The sequence below is a fragment of the Mustela lutreola genome, chromosome 1, assembly GCF_030435805.1.
Source record: "Mustela lutreola isolate mMusLut2 chromosome 1, mMusLut2.pri, whole genome shotgun sequence".
Classification (NCBI taxonomy): domain Eukaryota; kingdom Metazoa; phylum Chordata; class Mammalia; order Carnivora; family Mustelidae; genus Mustela; species Mustela lutreola.
The window spans coordinates 33,964,875-33,985,030 of NC_081290.1; positions in this window are offsets into that span (position 1 = coordinate 33,964,875).

Below are 20,156 nucleotides of genomic sequence, written 5' to 3' on the forward strand. Positions count from 1 at the left end.
GTCCTCTCTCATAATGCTTAGAGGATCCAATGAAAAAATTCTTCCTAGTCCAACTTTACAAATTAGAATTTGTGGCTTAGAGAAGTCAATTTGTTTCTGATCACAAAGAAAAATGAAAAAAAAAGTAAAGCCTAGTAAGTTGGGCACTAAGAGTCCATTCTCTCTCCAAGTGAACATTCCTTTCCACTTCTATCCTCTCCCATTTTTACCATCAGAAATATGACCTTCACCCAGAAAAATGAGAAAGAAACATTAGGGAGAAGAATCTAATGGGTGAATTTTATGATTTATAAATTACGTCTCAACAAGGTTTTGCTGTTGTTGTTGGTTTGTTTTTGTTTTTGTTTTTAAAGAGGAGACTACTTGAAAGCCAGGACAGGTGAATAGTCCACCTGGCTATGCTGAATGAGTTCTTGCCTTTAGACAGAGATGAATTACATCTCAGTTAACTTTATTTATTCAGCAAATGCTGATTAAGTATCTACTATGTGATGAGAACTGAGCTTAGAATTGAGGATAGAAAGGTGAACACGGTAAATAAACTCAAAACTTCCAATATGGAGATTTTATACGAGTGATGTGAAAACAATCAGAACTCAGGAGCCCCTCACCTAGTGTGGAGAATCAGGAAGGCTTCCCAAAGGAAGTGATGTTTAAGATAAGGGCTGATGGACTCAGAGAATTTAGCATGTGACAGTTATTACCAAAGTAAATAGTAAAAATGGTCATGAAAACACTAGAGAAATCTCTGTGAAAGGCACTTATTCAATCATACCATATATATATATATATATTATATATATTAATTTTTATTTATATATTATATGATAAATGTATTATATTTATTTATATATTATATATAAAATTTATATTATATTTGTTTATATATTATATTTATTTGTATAGAGATATATATAGATATCAAGGGCCTACTCTGTGCCAGGAAGCATCAGAGCAATAAATACAACAAATAAGGAGATGCCAGAGAGAAGACAAAAACAAACCTTATCCTGATCTTTAATAAAAGGGGCGGGGGTAGTGTATTGCTGAAACTGCAGGCCGGGAGATTTGATGTCAGTCTTCCGTAAAATTCTAGGGGTCTTAGGAGAAATAGAATGATTGCATTTAGAACAAGTTATGCCAACCAGCACTTCTCTCCTTTTGGAGTCACTGACTAGAACAGGCAAAACATTCCCCATTGTATTCTTCATGCTGCCTGAGTTGGCAACAATTGATATCATAGTTGGAAGGGTTTTGTAACTTAGTTATTCTACCTGGGAAAAAAGTGCTGCTGAATGGAGTCATTTCTACCTGCAGCCACCTGGCAACATTTTAACCCTTTTGCAGCAGAGACAAAGTGTGTGCATGCAAGTAAACATAAGCAATCTAAAAGGCAGAATTATGAGATTTAGAAAAACAAGTTAAAAATAAACAATGACATTTAATAGAGATTTTGGTGATGATGGTACGCTCCTATGAATATACCAGGAAACTTTAAATGGGTGACTGTGTCTCAATAAAAACTCAGTAGAAATGTGTGTGCAGCTCTGCGTGCCAGTTATCATGGTACAATTGATCTTTATATTCATTTTTTCCCTTTTTTATTTACCAGAGTCTATGGTTACAAAAGTATGTAATAATATGGAAAAATATCAATTCAAAAGTCAGCATTTTAATTAAACTCACTCAAAAATGAATGTACAAAGTCAGAAAAACATTTTTTTTTTTTTTTTGGTGACAGAAATCCATTTAAAAAAATCAGTTAATCACATAGAGTAAACATGGAGTAGACCTGTTATAGATGGAGAAACAGAATCAATGAATGAATAAGTCAGCCTTCATAAATAAAGATGTCATTTCTGGTTCACCAGCAGTAGGCTTTTTTTTTTTTTTTTAATCATAAGTATTATTTTTCTGGCAATAATGAAGATTTGGGATGGACCCTGTAAAAACTACCTTCTAATAATTCTGATGACTAATAAAACAGAAACTCAAATATACTTGGCAGGTCAGTTCTGCAATGTTGTGGCAGTCAGTCCTGAAGGCTCAGCCCAAGTTTAGTCCTCCAGCCCTTCCAGTGGTTTTGTAAGTACCAAATTCCCTGTATTAAATCCCTTTCTATTTAAAATACCTAGAGAAGTGTTGCCTGGGTGGCTCAGTCATTAAGCATCTGTCGTCGGCTCAGGTCATGATCCCTGAGTCCTGGGATTGAGTCCCATGTTGGGCTCCCTGCTCTGTGGGGAGTCTGCTTCTCCCTCTCCCTCTAACCCTGCTCCCTGCTTGTCCACTCTTTCTCTCTCTCTCTCTCTCAAATGAATAAATAAAAAATCTTCAAAAAATAAAATATCTAGAGTACTTTGGGGCTCCTATATTAGCATACTTCTATATTTTAGGTGAATCAAAAATGTAATAGTTATTTGTTTTAATATCCATCAGAGAAGCTATGCTTTTTTATATGTGTATATAATTAGAATATCAAGTTTGTGGTTTTACCCATGTGAAATCTTTGGGCAAGTCTAACAAATAACATAAGCAAGTCGTATCATTGGTCTATAAGGATCTGGCAAAAATCACAGGAGTCATTCTCAACAATAGAAAACCTCTGCTCGGACAAAAGAGTCTTGCTACTTGAAGGGGTAGAGTACACCATGTGTTTATGAAGGCAGGATACTCAAACATGGAAGCAGTACTTCCCAAATACTTTGAGAATATTCTATTTATTCTGCAGAAGTTACCCAAGGAGGGAGGTGAGGAAGGAAGGAGAACTAGCCTTGTTTGTTATACAGAGAACATTGTGTTGGTCATCCTCATCGTCTCCTCATACCAGTTCTCTGCTGTCCTTGTTGATTTTACAGATAAGTAAACTGAGGCCTCAGAGAAGCTGTTACCTGCTTAAGTTCACACAGCTACTGAGTGTCTGAGTCTGGGTTTCAATCCAACTTCATTTGATTTCGTTGAACTTGCACATGTTCAACTCTTCTGCCTGACTCCATCTACGGACCAGCCCTAGGACCTTGGTCATGACCGCCAGAAATAAGGATGAGGCTCAGGCACTGAGAAGAGCTGAAATGATTTCTGCAATGTCCAGGGCCAGAGCAGGTCACCTGATAAAGTCATTCCTATAAGCTTTGCTTATAGGTCTACGGATCTAGCTTGAATTTATAATTAGCATGACATTAATAATTGACAGAGTACTTCCTCAACATTTTTAAACTTACTTGACAGTTCCCCTGCCAATAATATGTCCCCAAAAGTTAAGATTCTGACATCCAGAGATTTATAAGTTAAGAATAACACCAAAAGGGGCGCCTGGGTGGCTCAGTGGGTTAAGCCTCTGCCTTCAGTTCAGCTTATGATCTCAGGGTCCTGGGATCGAGTCCCACATCGGGCTCTCTGCTCAGCAGGGAGCCTGCTTCCCCCTCACTCTCCGCCTACTTGTGATCTCTCTGTCAAATAAATAAATAAAATCTTAAAACACACACACACACACACTAAAAAAGGTGATGTATAATGCAAAGAAACTACCCCACTTATTTCCCATGGCAAAGTCAATTTCCTTCCTGTTTCCCTAAAAGCAGTTCATTTATCGGGTTATTGGAAGGAAGAAAGATAAATGTGAAGGAGGAGAGTACATGTTCTCACTGACTTACACCTTCCAGGCGTACATGCATTCACTCAACAAATTTTTTTGAGTGTATACTATGTGCTGACACTACCCAGGCTTACCTGGGTTGAGAGTGGTTTTAGCAGGTAATAGACACAAGGCATGAGCCATGTTTCCTAGCTTTTTAAGATAAATCATCAATTTAAAGCTGCTTCTCAAAAGAGTAGGAGGGGGGCCCAGTACACCAAATATATTGATTGATTATAAGGCATTTTCCTTTTAAAAATGTTTAAACATGAAAAACATGTGCATCTTAGAATCAGGGACATGGTCTTTTGTATTAAGCTCTTCACATCCAATCTGTGGTCAGTTTGCACTCAGTCTCCTCGACAGTAAAGATTTCATGAACTCTGAGATTTCTTTATCCCAGCATACTAAGGACCTTGAGCAGCAGAAAATAAAAGATACATAGAGCAAATCATATAAAAGTTTGGGTTACGTCTCCCTTCATCTCTAGTTCCTTAGCTGTTAGACCTTTTTAATGTCACTAGAATACAATAAACAAGATTGACCAGTTAAAATCAGCTTCTGAAGTGTCCTTCAGACCCTTTTGTTTTCTGTTTCCTTTTACCAGGAGATTATTATATGAAGAATATGATAAGCAGAAAAATTTAAGTCTATAAATATACCAGGAAGAGATGTTTTCTTGAGAACACTGCTGAGTCTTAACCTACCAAGCATTTTTTTCCCCCCAGACTCCTTAGCATGAACCAATCAATATATAGATGCTTAGTGTCTTGGTCTTACTTGGACACTGAGCTTCCATGGCCTAAGCATATGAAACAATAAAAAAAGAACATCTGAACAAACCAAATTGGAAAAATAACCAAAAACCCTCAACCCTAAACCATAAGACACTCTTCATCATAGGAACCAAACTGAGGGTTGCCAGAGGGGAAAGGGGTGGGGCAATGGGATAACTGGGTGATGGACATTGAGGAGGGCACATGATGTAATGAACACTGGGTGTTATATAAAACTGATGGAGGGCGCCTGGGTGGCTCAGTGGGTTAAAGCCTCTGCCTTCAGCTTAGGTCGTGGTCCCAGGGTCTTGGGATCCAGCCCCGCATCAGGCTCTCTGCTCAGCAGGGAGCCTGCTTCGTCCTCTCTCTGTCTGCCTGCCTCTCTGCCTACTTGTGATCTCTGTCTGTCAAATAAATAAATAAAATCTTAAAAAAAAAAAAAGATACAGAACATTTAAAAAAAGACTGATGAATCACAGACCTGTACCTCTGAAACCAATAATACATTATATGTTAATTAATTTTTAAAAGTTAAAAAAAAACCTCAAGCCATAAATCCACCACCCTAAGAAATTTAAAGTTTCATTTCTCCACATATTCCTCCCAGTACTCAGTCATTTATGTAACCAACTCCAGCGGGTTCCCAGCCGGAATTTATTCTCTTCCTCCTTCCTAACTAACTGGCTGCCCACTGTTCTATCCCCAGCTCCACTCTGCTTTCTCAGACCCCAGCTCAAATCTATTTTCCTTTGCGGGAGATTGATAGGAGAGGAGGAGAAGGGAGGACTGTCTTTGAGGATCTTTGTTGCCTGTTGGCAGACCAGCAGTATTTCAAAAATGTGTTCTACAGGGACGCCTGGGTGGCTCAGTTGGTTAAGCAGCTGCCTTCAGCTCAGGTCATGATCCCATCGTCCTGGGATCGAGTCCCACATCCGGCTCCTTGCTCAGCAGGGAGCCTGCTTCTCCCTCTGCCTCTGCCTGCCATTCTGTCTGCCTGTGCTCGCTCTCTCCCCCCCTCACTCTCTGATAAATAAATAAAATCTTTAAAAAAAAAAAAATGTGTTCTACACAGTGTATCAGTAGACCTTCAGTGCAAGAGTGCCTCAGAGCACTAGGTCAGCCATAATGCCAGAAGCAGATATCCTGTTTGTTTCTTTTTCTCAGCTGTGAAACTTTCCCCAGAAGCCCCTACTCCTTGAAAACTGCTCTTATGAAAACTGACCAGAACTGAGCCTTAGGCCTACCTCAGTAAGGGGACTCTGATCGCCTAAAGAGAGTGGGAAGCACATCATAGGAACATCATAGGAAGGAGAAAAGAAATCCACGTTGTGGCACGTCTGAGTGGCTCAGTTGGTTAGGCGTCTGCCTTCGGCTCAGATCATGATCCCGGGGTTCTGGGATCGAGTCCCACATCAGGCTCCCTGCTCAGTAAGGAGTCTGCTTCTCCCTCTCCCACTTCCCCTGCTTGTGTTTCTGCTTTCACTGTCTCTGTCAAATAAATAAAATCTTTAAAAAAAAAAAAAAAGGCAAAGCAATCCACATTGTATCTCAAAAAGGACAAATTGTGAGGCACCTGGGTAGCTCCGTTTGTTAAGTAGCTGATCTTGATTTCGGCTCAGGTCATGATCTCAGTGTTGTGGGATCCAGTCCTGCATCTGTCTCCAGCTGGGTGTGGAGCCTGCTTAGGATTCTCACTCTCTCGCTCTGCCCCTTTCCCCACCCCACCCCCCATAGCATGCTCTCTCCTTCTCTCTGTCTCTGTCTCTCTCTTTCAAAAAAGGACATTTATCTCTGAAAGAAAATAGAGAAAGAAATCTGTGCTTAAATATAGGCAATGAAACTGCAGAAAACCATGAGCAAAGAAGGATTTTAGAATCAGCTGTAAAGAAACCATAAATGAAGATGGCATCAGTTTCCTCCACAGCAACCCAGGAAGCCAAAAGACAGTGGAATAATATACCTTTAAAATGTTGAGTGAAAATAACCATCACTCTTGAATTTCACATTCAGCAAAACTGTATTTTCAAAACAAAGGTGAAAAAATTACATACAAACAGAAGCTGAGTTGACTACCCAGAGAACTGTATAAAAGGAACTTTTAAAGGATATAATTTTTAAAAAATGATCCGTTAGGGATACCTGGGTGGCTCAGTCAGTTGGGTGGCTGCCTTTGGCTCAGGTCATGGTCCCAGGGTCCTGGGATCAAGTCTCGCATTAGACTCCTTGCTCGGCGGGGAGCCTGCTTCTCTCTCCCGCTCTGCCTGCTGCTCTGCCTGCTTGTGCTCTCTCTCTCTCTCTGTCAAATGAATAAAATCTTAAAAAAAAAAAAAAAAAAGATCCAGTAGATGGTCTGAGAAAAAAAATAGCTAAATAAATAGTTAAAATAATATTCAGGGAAGGCATGTATGGAAACCCAAATGGATTTATGTGTAATAATATCTAGTGTATAGTATTAGTGAAAAGAAGAGCAGCAAAATACTCTTCTTCATAATAATATACATGATGGGAGAAAGTGAAATGAGAGTGAAAGCATTCTGAGGTCTTTTTATTATCCTGACTGAAGTTAAAAATTGACTTTAGACTTTGTTGAGTGAAATAGTCGTGATAACATCCCAAGGGAAGTCAAAAAGAAAAGAAAGATATATAAATCCAAATGATTAGAGAGAAATAGAATAAAAAATATATATATAATCAAATTCCCAAAAAGGCAAGATAAGAGAAAACCTAGAAAATCCAGGACAAATAGGATTAACAAGGTAAGATAGGAAAAAGTCCAAATAAATCATATTAAATATAAATGACTAAACTTACATGTTTTATCAAATTTAGATTTTAAAAACCTAGATAATGTGCTATTTTTTTTTAAAGTGATTTTATTTCTTTACTAGAGAGAGAAGAGGGCATGGGTTGGGCGGGGCGGGAAGGGTAGAAGGGAAAAGCAGACTCCCCACTGATCAGGGAACCTGACAGGGGGCTCAATCCCAGGACCCTGGGACATTGACCTGAGCTGAAAGTAGACACTTAACTGACTGAGTCACCCAGGCGCCCCTAGATATGTCCTATTTTTGAGAGACATGCCAAAAGTATGAGGATATGCCAAGACTGAAATTAAAAGGAAGGGAAAAAGTTTCCCAGGAGAAACATTAAACAAAGAAACCTAGTACGACCATATTAATATCAACATCAGCAAACACATTGTTAAGCAAAGGCATTATTAAAGATGGAGGCCATTGTTATGATTACTTAATTCACCAGGATGATATAATGATATACTGAGCCAGGGACACAGTCTTCCAGGTCCCCCTTCAGAGACCTCCCTCTAGGGAGCAGAGGGGGAAACCCTGAAGGCACCTCCACCCGGGCTGACTCAGAATTTTTCTCTTCCTAGCCCTTCCCCCTTGTCCTCACTGGGACTACAGAATCAATCAAACTGTTCAAGTCTTGTTCCGGGGCTCCCTCAATAGTGGGCTGACCCCCACATCTGCACCGATCCAGCAACTTGGGTCAGGGTACTGTTCCATGCAGAGAAAAGGGAAGGGAGGAGTCTGCACTCTTTCCACTTTAGCCTCTTGCTCGTACCTTGGCATTAAGTGAAAAGGGGCTTAGTTCTTTCATTTTGGCATTGCTTTAATCAGTTCCTCTGAAACCTAGCAGCTTGCTCTCTAGCTCTCTCTCTCCCCGGTCTCCGCTGGCAGAGCTTCTGACATGTAAAAGAATAAATAAATTCTTTTTGAACCCTACAGCTAACAGTCTTAATCTAATGGATATATACAAAACACTGTTCCCGACCATTCTAAAACGGGCATTGTTCTCAAGTGTTCATGGAGCTTTTAAAAACGTTGGTTAAGTGCCTTGTCATAAAGCATGACTCAACAAATTTTTGTAGAATCAGGACTATGCAGACAATGTTTTCTAATGGCAATGCAATGAATTCAGATACCAGCAATGAAATGACAAAGGAGACCTATGAAACTAATTTTGGATATTAAAATATGCTTTTTGGTAAATCATTGCTCAAAGTAAGGCATTAATTGAAATCTGAAAATATTTAAAACTGAACAATATTAAAAGTGGAAATATCAAAATTTATGAGATGCAATGAGAGTATTATTTGAGGGACATTCATAACATTAAATGCTTATATTAGAAAAGAAGAAATGTGGAAAATTAGTGAGCTCAGGATCCAACTGAAGAAATTAGAAAAATAAACTTGAGGTGAGTAGAAAAAAGTAGATAATAATGAGTGGAAATAGATGATATAGTAAAACACAGTAGAGATGACTAAAAAGTGTTTTTAAAAGATTAATAAAGGGGGCACCTGGGTGGCTCAGTGGGTTGAGCCTCTGCCTTTGGCTTAGGTCGTGATCTCAGAGTCCTGGGATCGAGCCCCATATCGGGCTCTCTGCTCACCGGGGAGCCTGACTCTCCCCCTCTCTCTGCCTGCCTCTCTGCCTACTTGTGATCTCTCTCTCTCTGTGTCAAATAAATAAAAATCTTAAAAAAAAAAAAAAAGATTAATAAAGGAGGAAAATAGAGATGATTAAAACATTTTTAAAGAAGATTAATAAGGGAGGGAAACAAACAAACAAAAAACAAATAAAGATAAATAAACTAGATGATCACCAAGCAGGATTTATTGGGAAAAAGATATTATTACACAAATAATATAAATATAAGAATATAAAGTGAGAACATTGTCTTATACACATTATAGATTTAAAAGACAATAAGAGAATATTATGAATAATTTTATGTCAATTTGAAAACTCAGAGAAAAAATGCAAATACCTAAAAAAAAATAGAAAGCCTGCTTTGTGTAATAAAGTAATTAAAACTCTTTCAAAGAAAAAACACTCGGCCTTATATGCTTGCCAGACACCCAAGAAACAGATCATTCCATTCCTGTATCCAATATTCCTGAGAAAGTGAAGAAGGGAATGTTGGCTGACATCAGGGAAAATGGTGTTATGAGAGCTTTTAAAAATGTCCCCCTGTGTGAAAGCATTTCTCCACATCCTCCAACAACGCTTGTTATTTTCCTTTGGTTGTAGCCTCCCTTGTGAATGTAAGATGGTATCTCATGGTCATTTTTTTTTAATGCAAAATTTTTAAAGGTTTTATTTGTTTAGTTGACAGAGAGAGACACAACAGGAGAGGCAGCACAAGTAGGGGGAGTGGGAGGGGAAAAGCAGGCTTCCCACTGAACAGGGAGCCCAGTGCCAGGCTCAATCCCAGGACTCTGGGACCATGACCTGAGCTGAAGGTGGACACTTAAGGACTGAGCCACCCAGGCGCCCCTCTCATGGTCATTTTGATGTGTCTTTCTGTGATGGCTAATAATGTTGAGCTTCTTTTCATCTGTTTATTGGCCATGTGTATATCTTGTTTGGAGAAATTTCTATTTACTCTAACCTTTTGAATCCACTCCAGTAATAGTTTTGCTCACAGCACTCCAACCAAATCTTCTTTGATGTAGTCATGTGTTACTTCAAGAATACTTTTTTGTCCTCCTCTTCCTGGGATGACAGGCAGCATTCTGTCCATAAATGCTTTCTTCTCTCAGCATCTAGGACAGACAACTCTTCTGGGATTTCCTCTCTTGACCGGCACTCCTTTTCTGTCACTCTTGTCATCTCTAGACATTAGGTGGTCCCCATCACTCCGTGGTTGAATCAAGTTATGGTCTTAAGTCCTTTCTTTATGCTAGGGACTCCCAAATTTGTATCTCCAGCCAGACCTCCCCTCTGATCTCCTTCCTGTCCAGTGCCTACTCCACAACTGAATTCCTCATCCTCTCTCCAGACCTGCCCTTCCACCCTCTTCCCCATCCAGACAAAGTACACGTCACTGAACTTCTAATTGCTCAGGCAAAAAATTTCAGCGTCACCCCCTGGGTCCTCTCTTTCATACCCCAAAGTCCGTCAGCAAATCCTGGCAGCTCTATCTTCAAAACATATCCCGGATTTTTACCACTGAGAAAATTATAGAGCAGTCATTAAAAATAACATGCAGACATTTTATGATTAAAATGTAGAATGAAGGGGCGCCTGGGTGGCTCAGTGGGTTAAGCCGCTGCCTTCGGCTCAGGTCATGATCTCAGGCTCCTGGGATCGAGTCCCGCTTCGGGCTCTCTGCTCGGCAGGGAGCCTGCTTCCCTCTCTCTCTCTCTCTGCCTGCCTCTCCGTCTACTTGTGATTTCTCTCTGTCAAATAAATAAATAAAATCTTTAAAAAAAAAAATGTAGAATGAAAAGATAGCATGCAAATCCCATGTGTACTATGATTCCAGCAATGTAAAATATACTTCAAATAAAGATGTGAAAGTCACAGAACTATTATCTTAAAAAAGAGGTATTTTCATATTGTCCCATATTTTTCTTTGAAAATATTTATCCAGCTATAAAACTGCTGGGAAGTTTTCAGTGTTTATGATATCGACAGGGTATATCTGTCAATATATCTAGGTGGTTCAATCGGTTTAGCAACTGCTGTAAGCTCAGATCATGATCCCAGGGTTCTGGGATTGGTCCCACATCAGGCTCCCTGCTCAGTGGGGAGTCTGCTTCTCTTTCTCTCTCTCTTTGCCCTGCTTATGCTCTCTCTCTCTCTCTTTCTCAAAAAAATAAATACAATCTTTTAAAAAAAATAAAGAGAATGTTCACCCAAGGGGAATCAAAAGGCAGTTCCTAAAAAGGTAGATTTCTCTTTTCCAACAAGTTGAAAGAAACTGTGTTGAAGGAAGCTTTTTCAGAACATACCACATTGGATCTTCTGTCCAACGCCACCATCAAAGTCAAGTTCATGGCTCGGACTTTGTGGTTTTATTGAAATCTACAGGTGCCTGGGTGGCTTAGACGATTAAGCGTCTACTTTCAGCTCAGGTCATGATCTCAGGGTGGTGGGATCAAGTCCCACATTGTCTTTCTTGCTCAGCAGAGAGTCTGCTTCTCCCCTTCCCTTTGCCAATCCCCCTGCTTATGTTCTGTCTCATTCTCTCTCTCTCTCTCTCAAATAAATAAAATCTTTAACAATGTATAATACTGACAGATGTTTGTAGAGTACAGTAACATTTTAAATAGTTCTACGACATAAGTAGGAAAGTCATATTTGGAGACCTATTTGTACCATATATTTTGCAAATTATTTGGCAGTATACTGTCTCATTTAGTTCTCTGATGCTTCTATTAAAAAAAAAATTATTTACTTTGAGAGAGAGGGGAGAGGGGTGGAGGGAGAGGAATGGAGAGGATCCCAAGCATAGAGCCTAATATGGGACTCAGTCCCACAAAACTGAGATCATGACCTCAGCCGAAGCCAAGAGTCAGATGCCCAACCAACTGAGCCACCCGGGTGCCCTCTGACCCTTTTAAAAACACAGCTTTATTATGGCATAATTGACATAAAATAAGTGTTTAAAATGTCTAATATGTAATTTGATAAGTTTTGACATATGTATATATCTGTGAAATCGTCACCAGATGAAGGCTGGGGGCATATCCACCACCTCACCAGTTTCCTCGCACACCTTTGTAATTCTCTCTCCTCCTGCCTCTCCCCCTTCTTGACTCTCCCAGCAACCACTGACCTATTTTCTGTCACTATAGGTTAGTTTGCATTTTTTAGAGTTTTATGTAGATTTATAAAATTATGTACCCTTGTCTGGCTTCTTCCAAACAATCTTTTTAGGTCTTTTTCACATCTTATGGTTGAAAAAATCGATTCACAGAAGTTATGAAACTTTCCTAAATTCATGCAGCAATAAGAGATGGCCATGGGTTCTCTCATCCATTTCTGCCTGTTGCCTCAGTGCGCTGAAAGTAAAGCCCCACATCATTCAATTAATTGTCAAAAATTATGATACCAGTAAGTGGCCAAGGTAGGACAAAAACCCACTATGCCACTTGTGTCTCAGTTATTTATGTGGCTATTGGGATGAGCATCATGACAACTTTTAGATTTTTTTTTAAGATTTTACTTATTTATTTGATAGCGAGAATGAGCAGAAGTAGGCAGAGTGGCAGGCAGAGGGAGGGAGAAGCAGGATCCTTGCTGAGCAGGGAGCCTAATACAGGGCTCAATCACAGGACCTTGGAATCATGGCCTGGGCCAAAGGCAGACACCCAACCACCTGAGCCACCCAGGTGTCCCGAGATTTCATTTTTTAAAAAATATTATTTATTTATTTGTCAGAGAGAGAGAGCGAGCGAGAATCAGCAGGGGGAGCGACAGGCAGTAGGAGAAGTGGGCTCCCTGCTGAGCAAGGAGCCTGATATGGGACTCGATCCCAGCACCCCATGATCCTGACCTGAATAGAAGGCAGATGCTTAACTGTCTGAGCCAACCAGGCATCCCTAGATTTCAGTTAGACCACAAAGTCCCAGCCATGAACTTGACTTTGATGGTGGCCTTGTTATATTGTGGTATATTCTGTGGTATATTCTGACAAAATTTCCTTCAACACAGTTTCTTTCAACTTGTCAGAAAAGAGAAATCTACCTCTTTAGGAACCACCTTTTGATTCCCCTTGGGTGACTGGACCTCTTTATTTTTTTAAGATTTTATTTATCTATTTGAGAAAGAGAGAGGGAGACAGCAAGAGAGAGAGCACAAGATGGGAGAGAGGCAGAAGGAGAAACAGACTCCCCCCTTAGCAGGGAGCAGGGTTCGAGCCTCGATTCTGAGATTCCTGGGACCCAGAATCGTGACCTGAGCCGAAGGCAGACAATTAACCGAGTCACCCAGGTGACCCTCATTGTCCTCTTGAGAAAAACACCTGTACTATGGTTAAGGAGAAATGCCGGTAGGTAGAGTTCCTCCGTTCTTCCGTTCTCTGCTTCTTCTCCCCTCGGAGCTTCCTTCCTTCCTTCCCTTTTCCCCCTTCAGTTTTCTCTTTTAAAGACTCATTTGCAATTTATCCTCATTGTCGCATTTGTTACCACTGCTTTACCATCTAGGCGGCCTAGACTTCCAGAATAAGGCATGGCATCAGAGCAAAAAGCTTGGCTTGAGATTTCCAAAACTGCCACATTGTTACAGATTGATTTCCGATTAATACACTTACTAGGCTTATCTGATGCCTTTCTATCTCAGAGATCATGTGAGTTTTACCTCGAGCACCTTTTCAGGATCTGCCAAGATTAATTAGTGCCTGTGGAATTGTTTCCATATTGAAAAAACAAGTTTAAAAAGATAGAAACAGTTTATAAGCAGTAAACGATACCCTGAAAAAAGTACTAAAATTATTGAATGTTTGTCAGAAAGTGGGGGAAAACCCTTTATAGTCTTTTAAATCATCTATTTAAAAATGGTTTTAATTTTGTGCAACTATTGTATTTTATGTGCCTGAAGTTCAATGTCAGAAACCATATGTTTCGAAAAAATTTCTGAAGTGAGTTCTCAGCTAGCAAACCTAGGAAAAATAATGTTCTCTGTCCACTGGGGCAAAATTTTTAAGGAAATACCAGGAACTGTGACAGCAGCTCCCATATCACAGATGCAAGCTGATATCCTCTGGGGACCGCATGTCAATATGAACATTATCTGATACATGAGACTGACTTATAAAACAGCACACTGGAAAGGAATCGAAATCATCTTTAGAGCCTGGCCATACAGGCCTCATAACCTTGGATGTATGCCCAGCAACTCAGTGGACAGGAAGACGGTACGAAACAATTCTTTAAACGATGTTATTGGTAAAGGAGGAACAAGTTAACATCCATTCTTTTCTCCTAAAACATTCCAGGTTGGGGACACCTGGGTGGCTCAGTCGGTAAGCGTCTGCCTTTGGTTCAGATCATGATCCCGGGGTCCTGGGATCGAGTCCTGCACCGGGCTCCCTGCTCCATGAGGAGTCTGCTTGACCCTCTCCCCACTAGTTCTCTCTCTCTCTCTCTCTCAAAACAAAGGAATAAAATCTTTTTAAAAAGTTCTACTTGTAGGGGTGCCTGGGTGGCTCAGTGGGTTAAGCCGCTGCCTTCGGCTCAGGTCATGATCTCAGGGTCCTGGGATCGAGTCCCGCATCGGGCTCTCTGCTCAGCAGGGAGTCTGCTTCCTCCTCTCTCTCTCTCTGCCTGCCTCTCTGCCTACTTGTAAGCTCTTTCTGTCAAATAAATAAATAAAATCTTAAAAAAAAAAAAAAGTTCCACTGGTAGATTTGAGTTTCTCTTTATGAGACCCTGAAATAGCATTTAAGTCTATTTCTTTAGAGGCAGACCGACTGTATACATGGAACCTGGCGAATTTTGAATAAAGAAATAAACAAAATGTAACCTCTATGAAAAAATTCTTCATGACTTCTGTGCTTGTGAAACCTGATTGTTCTCATCTCTGATATTCTCAAACTTACCTTGTATTCATTTTTACAGGCCAGACCTAAGAGGTTGTACATCAGGCAAAATGAATATAGGTGATGAGAAAGAACTAAACATAGCATGGTAAAAAGGTCAAGGTTTCCAGTTCAAAAAAATCCAACTGAAAACATGAAATCAAGAGGACAAAAGCATAAAATGAACATTAGGATAAAAGGTGGGAAGTGGAACATTCTAATTCGGGCCAGATTCCAACTCTTTTGACTTCAGCGACATATTATTCTGAGATACCTGGATCTCTCTATTTTTATATGCCCTACATTCTAGGAGCACAGAGAGTGGAGAAGACACAGAATGTGCCAAGATGAGGGTACCCACATATTTTCCAACTACTTTGGCAGAGTGACCTCACCTCTCTGAACTTCCTCCGTATGTAAACGAGGCTGCTCACAGGATGACCGGGGATTGCATTCACCTATTAAGTGCTTAGCAAATACAAACCCCTTAGACATGCTAGTTATTACCAGGGGGAAGGACTAAAAACATAAAATGGTTTCATGAAATTTGGAGTCCTCTCCTTTTCTCATTAGTCTATGGGATGGAGCCTGTTTTTATCTCTCGTTCAAAGTAACCATCACTAACTGCCACTGCACATCAAACTTGACTCAAATACCCCTTCCAGCAGAAGAATCTTGAACTCTGGGGGCCCTTAGTTGCCTTCCTCGGGAGAAATGTGCCTTTTGAGATGATACGTTTCACCTAAAAAGTGGTTTTTGTTCATTTTGTACTTTACTTCATAATAGAGGTGTGTTTATTCTAATATGAAATATTTCCCTGGGGCGCCTGGGTGATGCAGGTAAGTTTCCGACTCTTGGCTTTGGCTCCAGTCATGATCTCAAGCCTGTGAGATTGCGCCTCATGTTGTGCTCCATGGTCAGCGCTGAGTCTGCTTGAGATTCATTTCCCCTCCTTCTCCCTCCTCCTCTGCTTCTCCACCTTCCTGTGCTCTCGCTCCCCACACCCTCTCAAATAACATAAAATAATAAAATAAGATATTTCCCCCATGTATTCTAGCACATTGTCATTCCAGGAGGATTTCTAAGTACTCCTGAAATGTGGTCGCATATTCCCACGGTATAAAAAACCCAGTTCGAGAAACAGACTGGTTCCCAGCCTTTAGGATCTGTTAAGTTCGGAAGAATCAGGGAAAGCAGATCCTTTGTTCCAAGCAGGTATTTGTCCTGAGGACCTGTAACTAGTGTGGTTTTCACTTTTCTGGAACTGACCCCTCTCTCACAGGCATTTCCTTGTTGCTGGTTGTCTCCTGTCTGGTTTTAAAGAAGCAGAGCCAGAGAGAGGGATTCAGTGCACTGTGATTTATTGATGGTAAAGCCTTACATCCAGGAAAACCCTTAAAAGGAGGTAAAGAAGCAAAATAAAGGAGGGGAAAGACCCAAGCGAGGGTGCGGTCTTAGGTCAAGTCTGACCTTGGCCTGATCAACCGGAGAAAGCTCTGGAGCATGAACTTCCCTGCAAAATTGTCCTTCCTTTGAAACAAGGAAGCAGCCTCTGTACCCCAGAGTCCGTTCCTTGGCTGTGCTGTCTTGGTGGACTGTTTGAATGCTCCATCAGGCCAGCACCTTCCAGGTGGGGTGGCCCGAGACCTAGTCAGTGGATCCCTTGCTCTTGAGCTCAACACACATCTGGTGCCATATCAAGGGCTCCCCAAGGCCTTCAAGGTGCTAGCTACCTCATGGTCATCTGGCCTGATCAACACAATATTATCACTGCAAGGCATCTGTGTGATGCTCTGTAGGATGTCCAGAAAACGAAGGTCTCTTAGCCCTACACTAGGACAGAATGTGAGAACGGAAGCACAGCGCTGAGGCAGGACCATAATTGTATACTCTTGTCAATTCCATGGGAGAACAAAGTGTTTCTGCCCTTCCTTTTGGATTGGAATGGAAAAGGGGCAAAAGCTTCAAATCAGTGGCTGCATACCATGTAACTGAGGCCATATTAATCGGCTATAACAAGGACACCACTCCTGACAGGCTGATACAGTAAGGTTACACTTGTGGTCTGTTGTCACCTTCCAGGATCCATCTGGCCTCCCTTGAGAGCAACCCCTGGGGGTCACTACCATGCTTCCCCACATGCTCTTGCAGGACCTTATTCCTGGGACTCGGTCAATGAGTCTGGGTCTGAAAACTGAATCACGTCCAGAACCAGGCAAGGAATGATAACTTCTCACTGGGGTACCCTCTCTTAGTCTCGTGGTCTTCCATCCTTGATTTCTTCTCCTCGTAAGTGGTATCTTCCTCCACTGTCCACCTATTTTGCCCCTGGGGACCTCATGTTCTGTCTCAATAAACCTCAGGTCCCCTCTAGATTGCCAACCTGACCTTGCTGATTTTTTTTTTTTTAAGATTTTGTTTATTTATTTGACAGACAGAGGTCACAAGCAGGCAGAGAGTCAGGCAGGGAGGGAGGGGAAGCAGGCTCCCTGCTGAGCAGAGAGCCCTATGTGGGACTCGATCCCAGGACCCTGAGATCATGACCTGAGCTGAAGGCAGAGGCTTTAACCCACTGAGCCACCCATGCACCCCTGACCTTGTTGATTATTATAATTGCAACCCCTGGCTATCTATGTAGGAGGAAAATTGCTGAACTAAATGGTAATTCTATGTTTAACTTTCTGAGAGTCTGCCAGGCTGTTTTCCAAAGTGGCTGCATCATTTTACATTCCCACCAGCAGGGGATAAAGATTCCAGTTTCTCCCCATCCTTGCCAGCACGCGTTTTTCTCCTTTTGATTCTAGCCATCCTAGTAGGTATCTGTGATTTGCATTTCTGTAAAGGCTAATGGCGTTACTCATCTTTCAAGTGTGATTTGGCCATTTGTAGATCTTCTGTGAAGATGTATCTGCTTGGATCTTTTACCCATTTAAAATTTGAGTTACTCGTCTTTTTATTATTGAGTTGTAAGCGTTCTTTGTATATTCTAGACAGAAATCCGTCATCAGATGTATGATTTCTCCAAGAATGGGAGAAAGTGTTTTTCCATGAGGTCATCTAGCAGGACCCTCATTTCAACATCTGCTTACCGAGTACCTGATAGATGACTGATAACAGGAGCTTACAGATCAATTAAGACATGTTTTCCACCTGCAGGAAAGGTGGAGAAGCACAGAATTGAGACACCAGGATCAGCTCCTGCTTTTCTTCAGTCCTCTGGCCACTTGTCTCTCCAACCTTTCCAGCCACCCCAAAGCCCAATCCTGAACGCTTCCCTTTTCTAACGACATTCATTCTCCTAACAATCTTATCCATCTGTAAACAGATGATCCCAAAATGTGTATCACAACCAAATGAGTCACACAGGTGCCCCCAAATATATCCAGATTCTAACAGCTTGTCACCACCTCACCTGATTCAGGGCTAACAGCTGGGTTTGAGTCAATCACATCTCTCATCTGGAATATTGCATTGGCCTTTTAATTCATCTTCCTACTTCTGCCCTTATTTTGTGGCACCCTCCCCCACATGCCAGACTTGTCTATACAAATGCCCAGTTGATGTATTCCCTTGTATACCTAATAACTTCCAGTATTTCTCTCAAAATTTGTTCTACCCCTAGCCATCTGTGTCATTAAATGGCAATCCTGTTCTTCATTGTTCAAGTCAAGAATCTTATAGTTATCTTTGACTCTTCTTTTTCTCTCACATCCAACATTCTGCTCGATAGCAAATCCTAAAATCTCTACACTCAAAATATAGCCAGATTCTCCCCCCCCCTTTTTTTTTTTAAAAAAAGATCCTACCTATTTATTAGAGAGACAGGGAGAACCCAAGCTGGGGGAGCAGGAGAGGGAGAAGCAGGCTCCCCACTGAGTAGGGAGCCCAATGTGGGTCTCTATCACAGGATCCCGGGATCATGGCCCAAGCCAAAGACAGACACCCAACCAAATGAGTCACACAGGTGCCCCCAAATATATCCAGATTCTAACAGCTTGTCACCACCTCACCTGATTCAGGGCTAACAGCTGAGTTTGAGTCAATCACATCTCTCATCTGGAATATTGCATTGGCCTTTTAATTCATCTTCCTACTTCTGCCCTTATCTGCCTCCTCCAGTCTATTCTTAACATAGCAGCAAGAGTGGATTCATTTAAAATGTCAGATCATGTCACTCTGCTTATAACCCTCCCAAGGCTTTCTATCTTAAGCAGAGGAAAAATTGAAACTCCTGTAGTATTCTGTGAGGCCATACACGACCTTGTCTCTCTCCCCTTACCTCTGTATCTCATCTCTTCCCAGTCTCTCCTTCACTAACTCCACTCAGTCATATTACTCCCTCATTCAGGTTCATGCCCAGGGCCTTTGCACTTGCTGTATCCTCTGCCTGTGTAGTTACAGCCTCAGTGAGTTAGGAGCCAAGTATCTTCTGATGGGCCTGGGGCCACTCTTAGCTGCTGTTCTAAACATATTTAATTTTCAAATAAAGTCAAGACCAAAGACATACTTCTTCTACTTAACATATGCAACTATTTCTCAAGCAGATGATCATGCAAAATTCCACCTTGTCAATATTAGAGTTATGAATATATATTCATTTTCTAGCTGAGTTGAGCCCCTCTTTGATATTTCATACTATAAATCCTAAAATTTAAGATTGACTGCTATTAGCACATTATGTTAGATAGTGGGAAAATGGGACAGAGAAAAAGAAAATGTATGCACAAATATATTCCTATCAACGTGAGAAAGAAATGTTCATAACCATGATAGCCCTTGTTTTCAAACTGGTCATTTGATCATCATTCATATTTATGACTTCTTTCTTCTATTCCCATAGGCCTTCTTTGCTGTTGGCACGGATTAAGATGCATGAAGTCACTATAGCAAGAACGGAAGCCATGGAGGTGAGTCACTTGCTCACATGACTTACGTATGCCTTTAGGATCTGCCCGAGGCCAGTCTTGACCACTTCCATTTAAAGATGGAGTGTCGCTGGACACATCAGGCTCTATGGCTAGCCAACATCCAGAGCACTATTAGTTTGAATAGTTAAATCTTTGCTAGAGCCCAACAACAAGTTAGAAGCTGTTTCTCCAAAAGGAGGATAGTTCTGTGCAGAGAGTGGCATAGCTTTGCTCAAAACCCTAACAGTCTGAACTGAGGAGCTGTCCAATGGCTCCATACAGCATCCCTACCAGTCACAGACACTTTGATCACCATGGGATTTACTGGGCCAGACAGCCCAAATGGCCATGCAGCTTTCATGGCAGTCTGGACCCAGTAGAGAGTCACATATTTCTCTGTACTCCAACCAAAATGGGGAATCCTTTGGGTTGTTGGGTAAATGGGTCAAAGCAGCAGTCCTAAATGTGTACATTGCCTCCCAAACACCCTAACAACACAAGGTGTTCTGCTTTTTC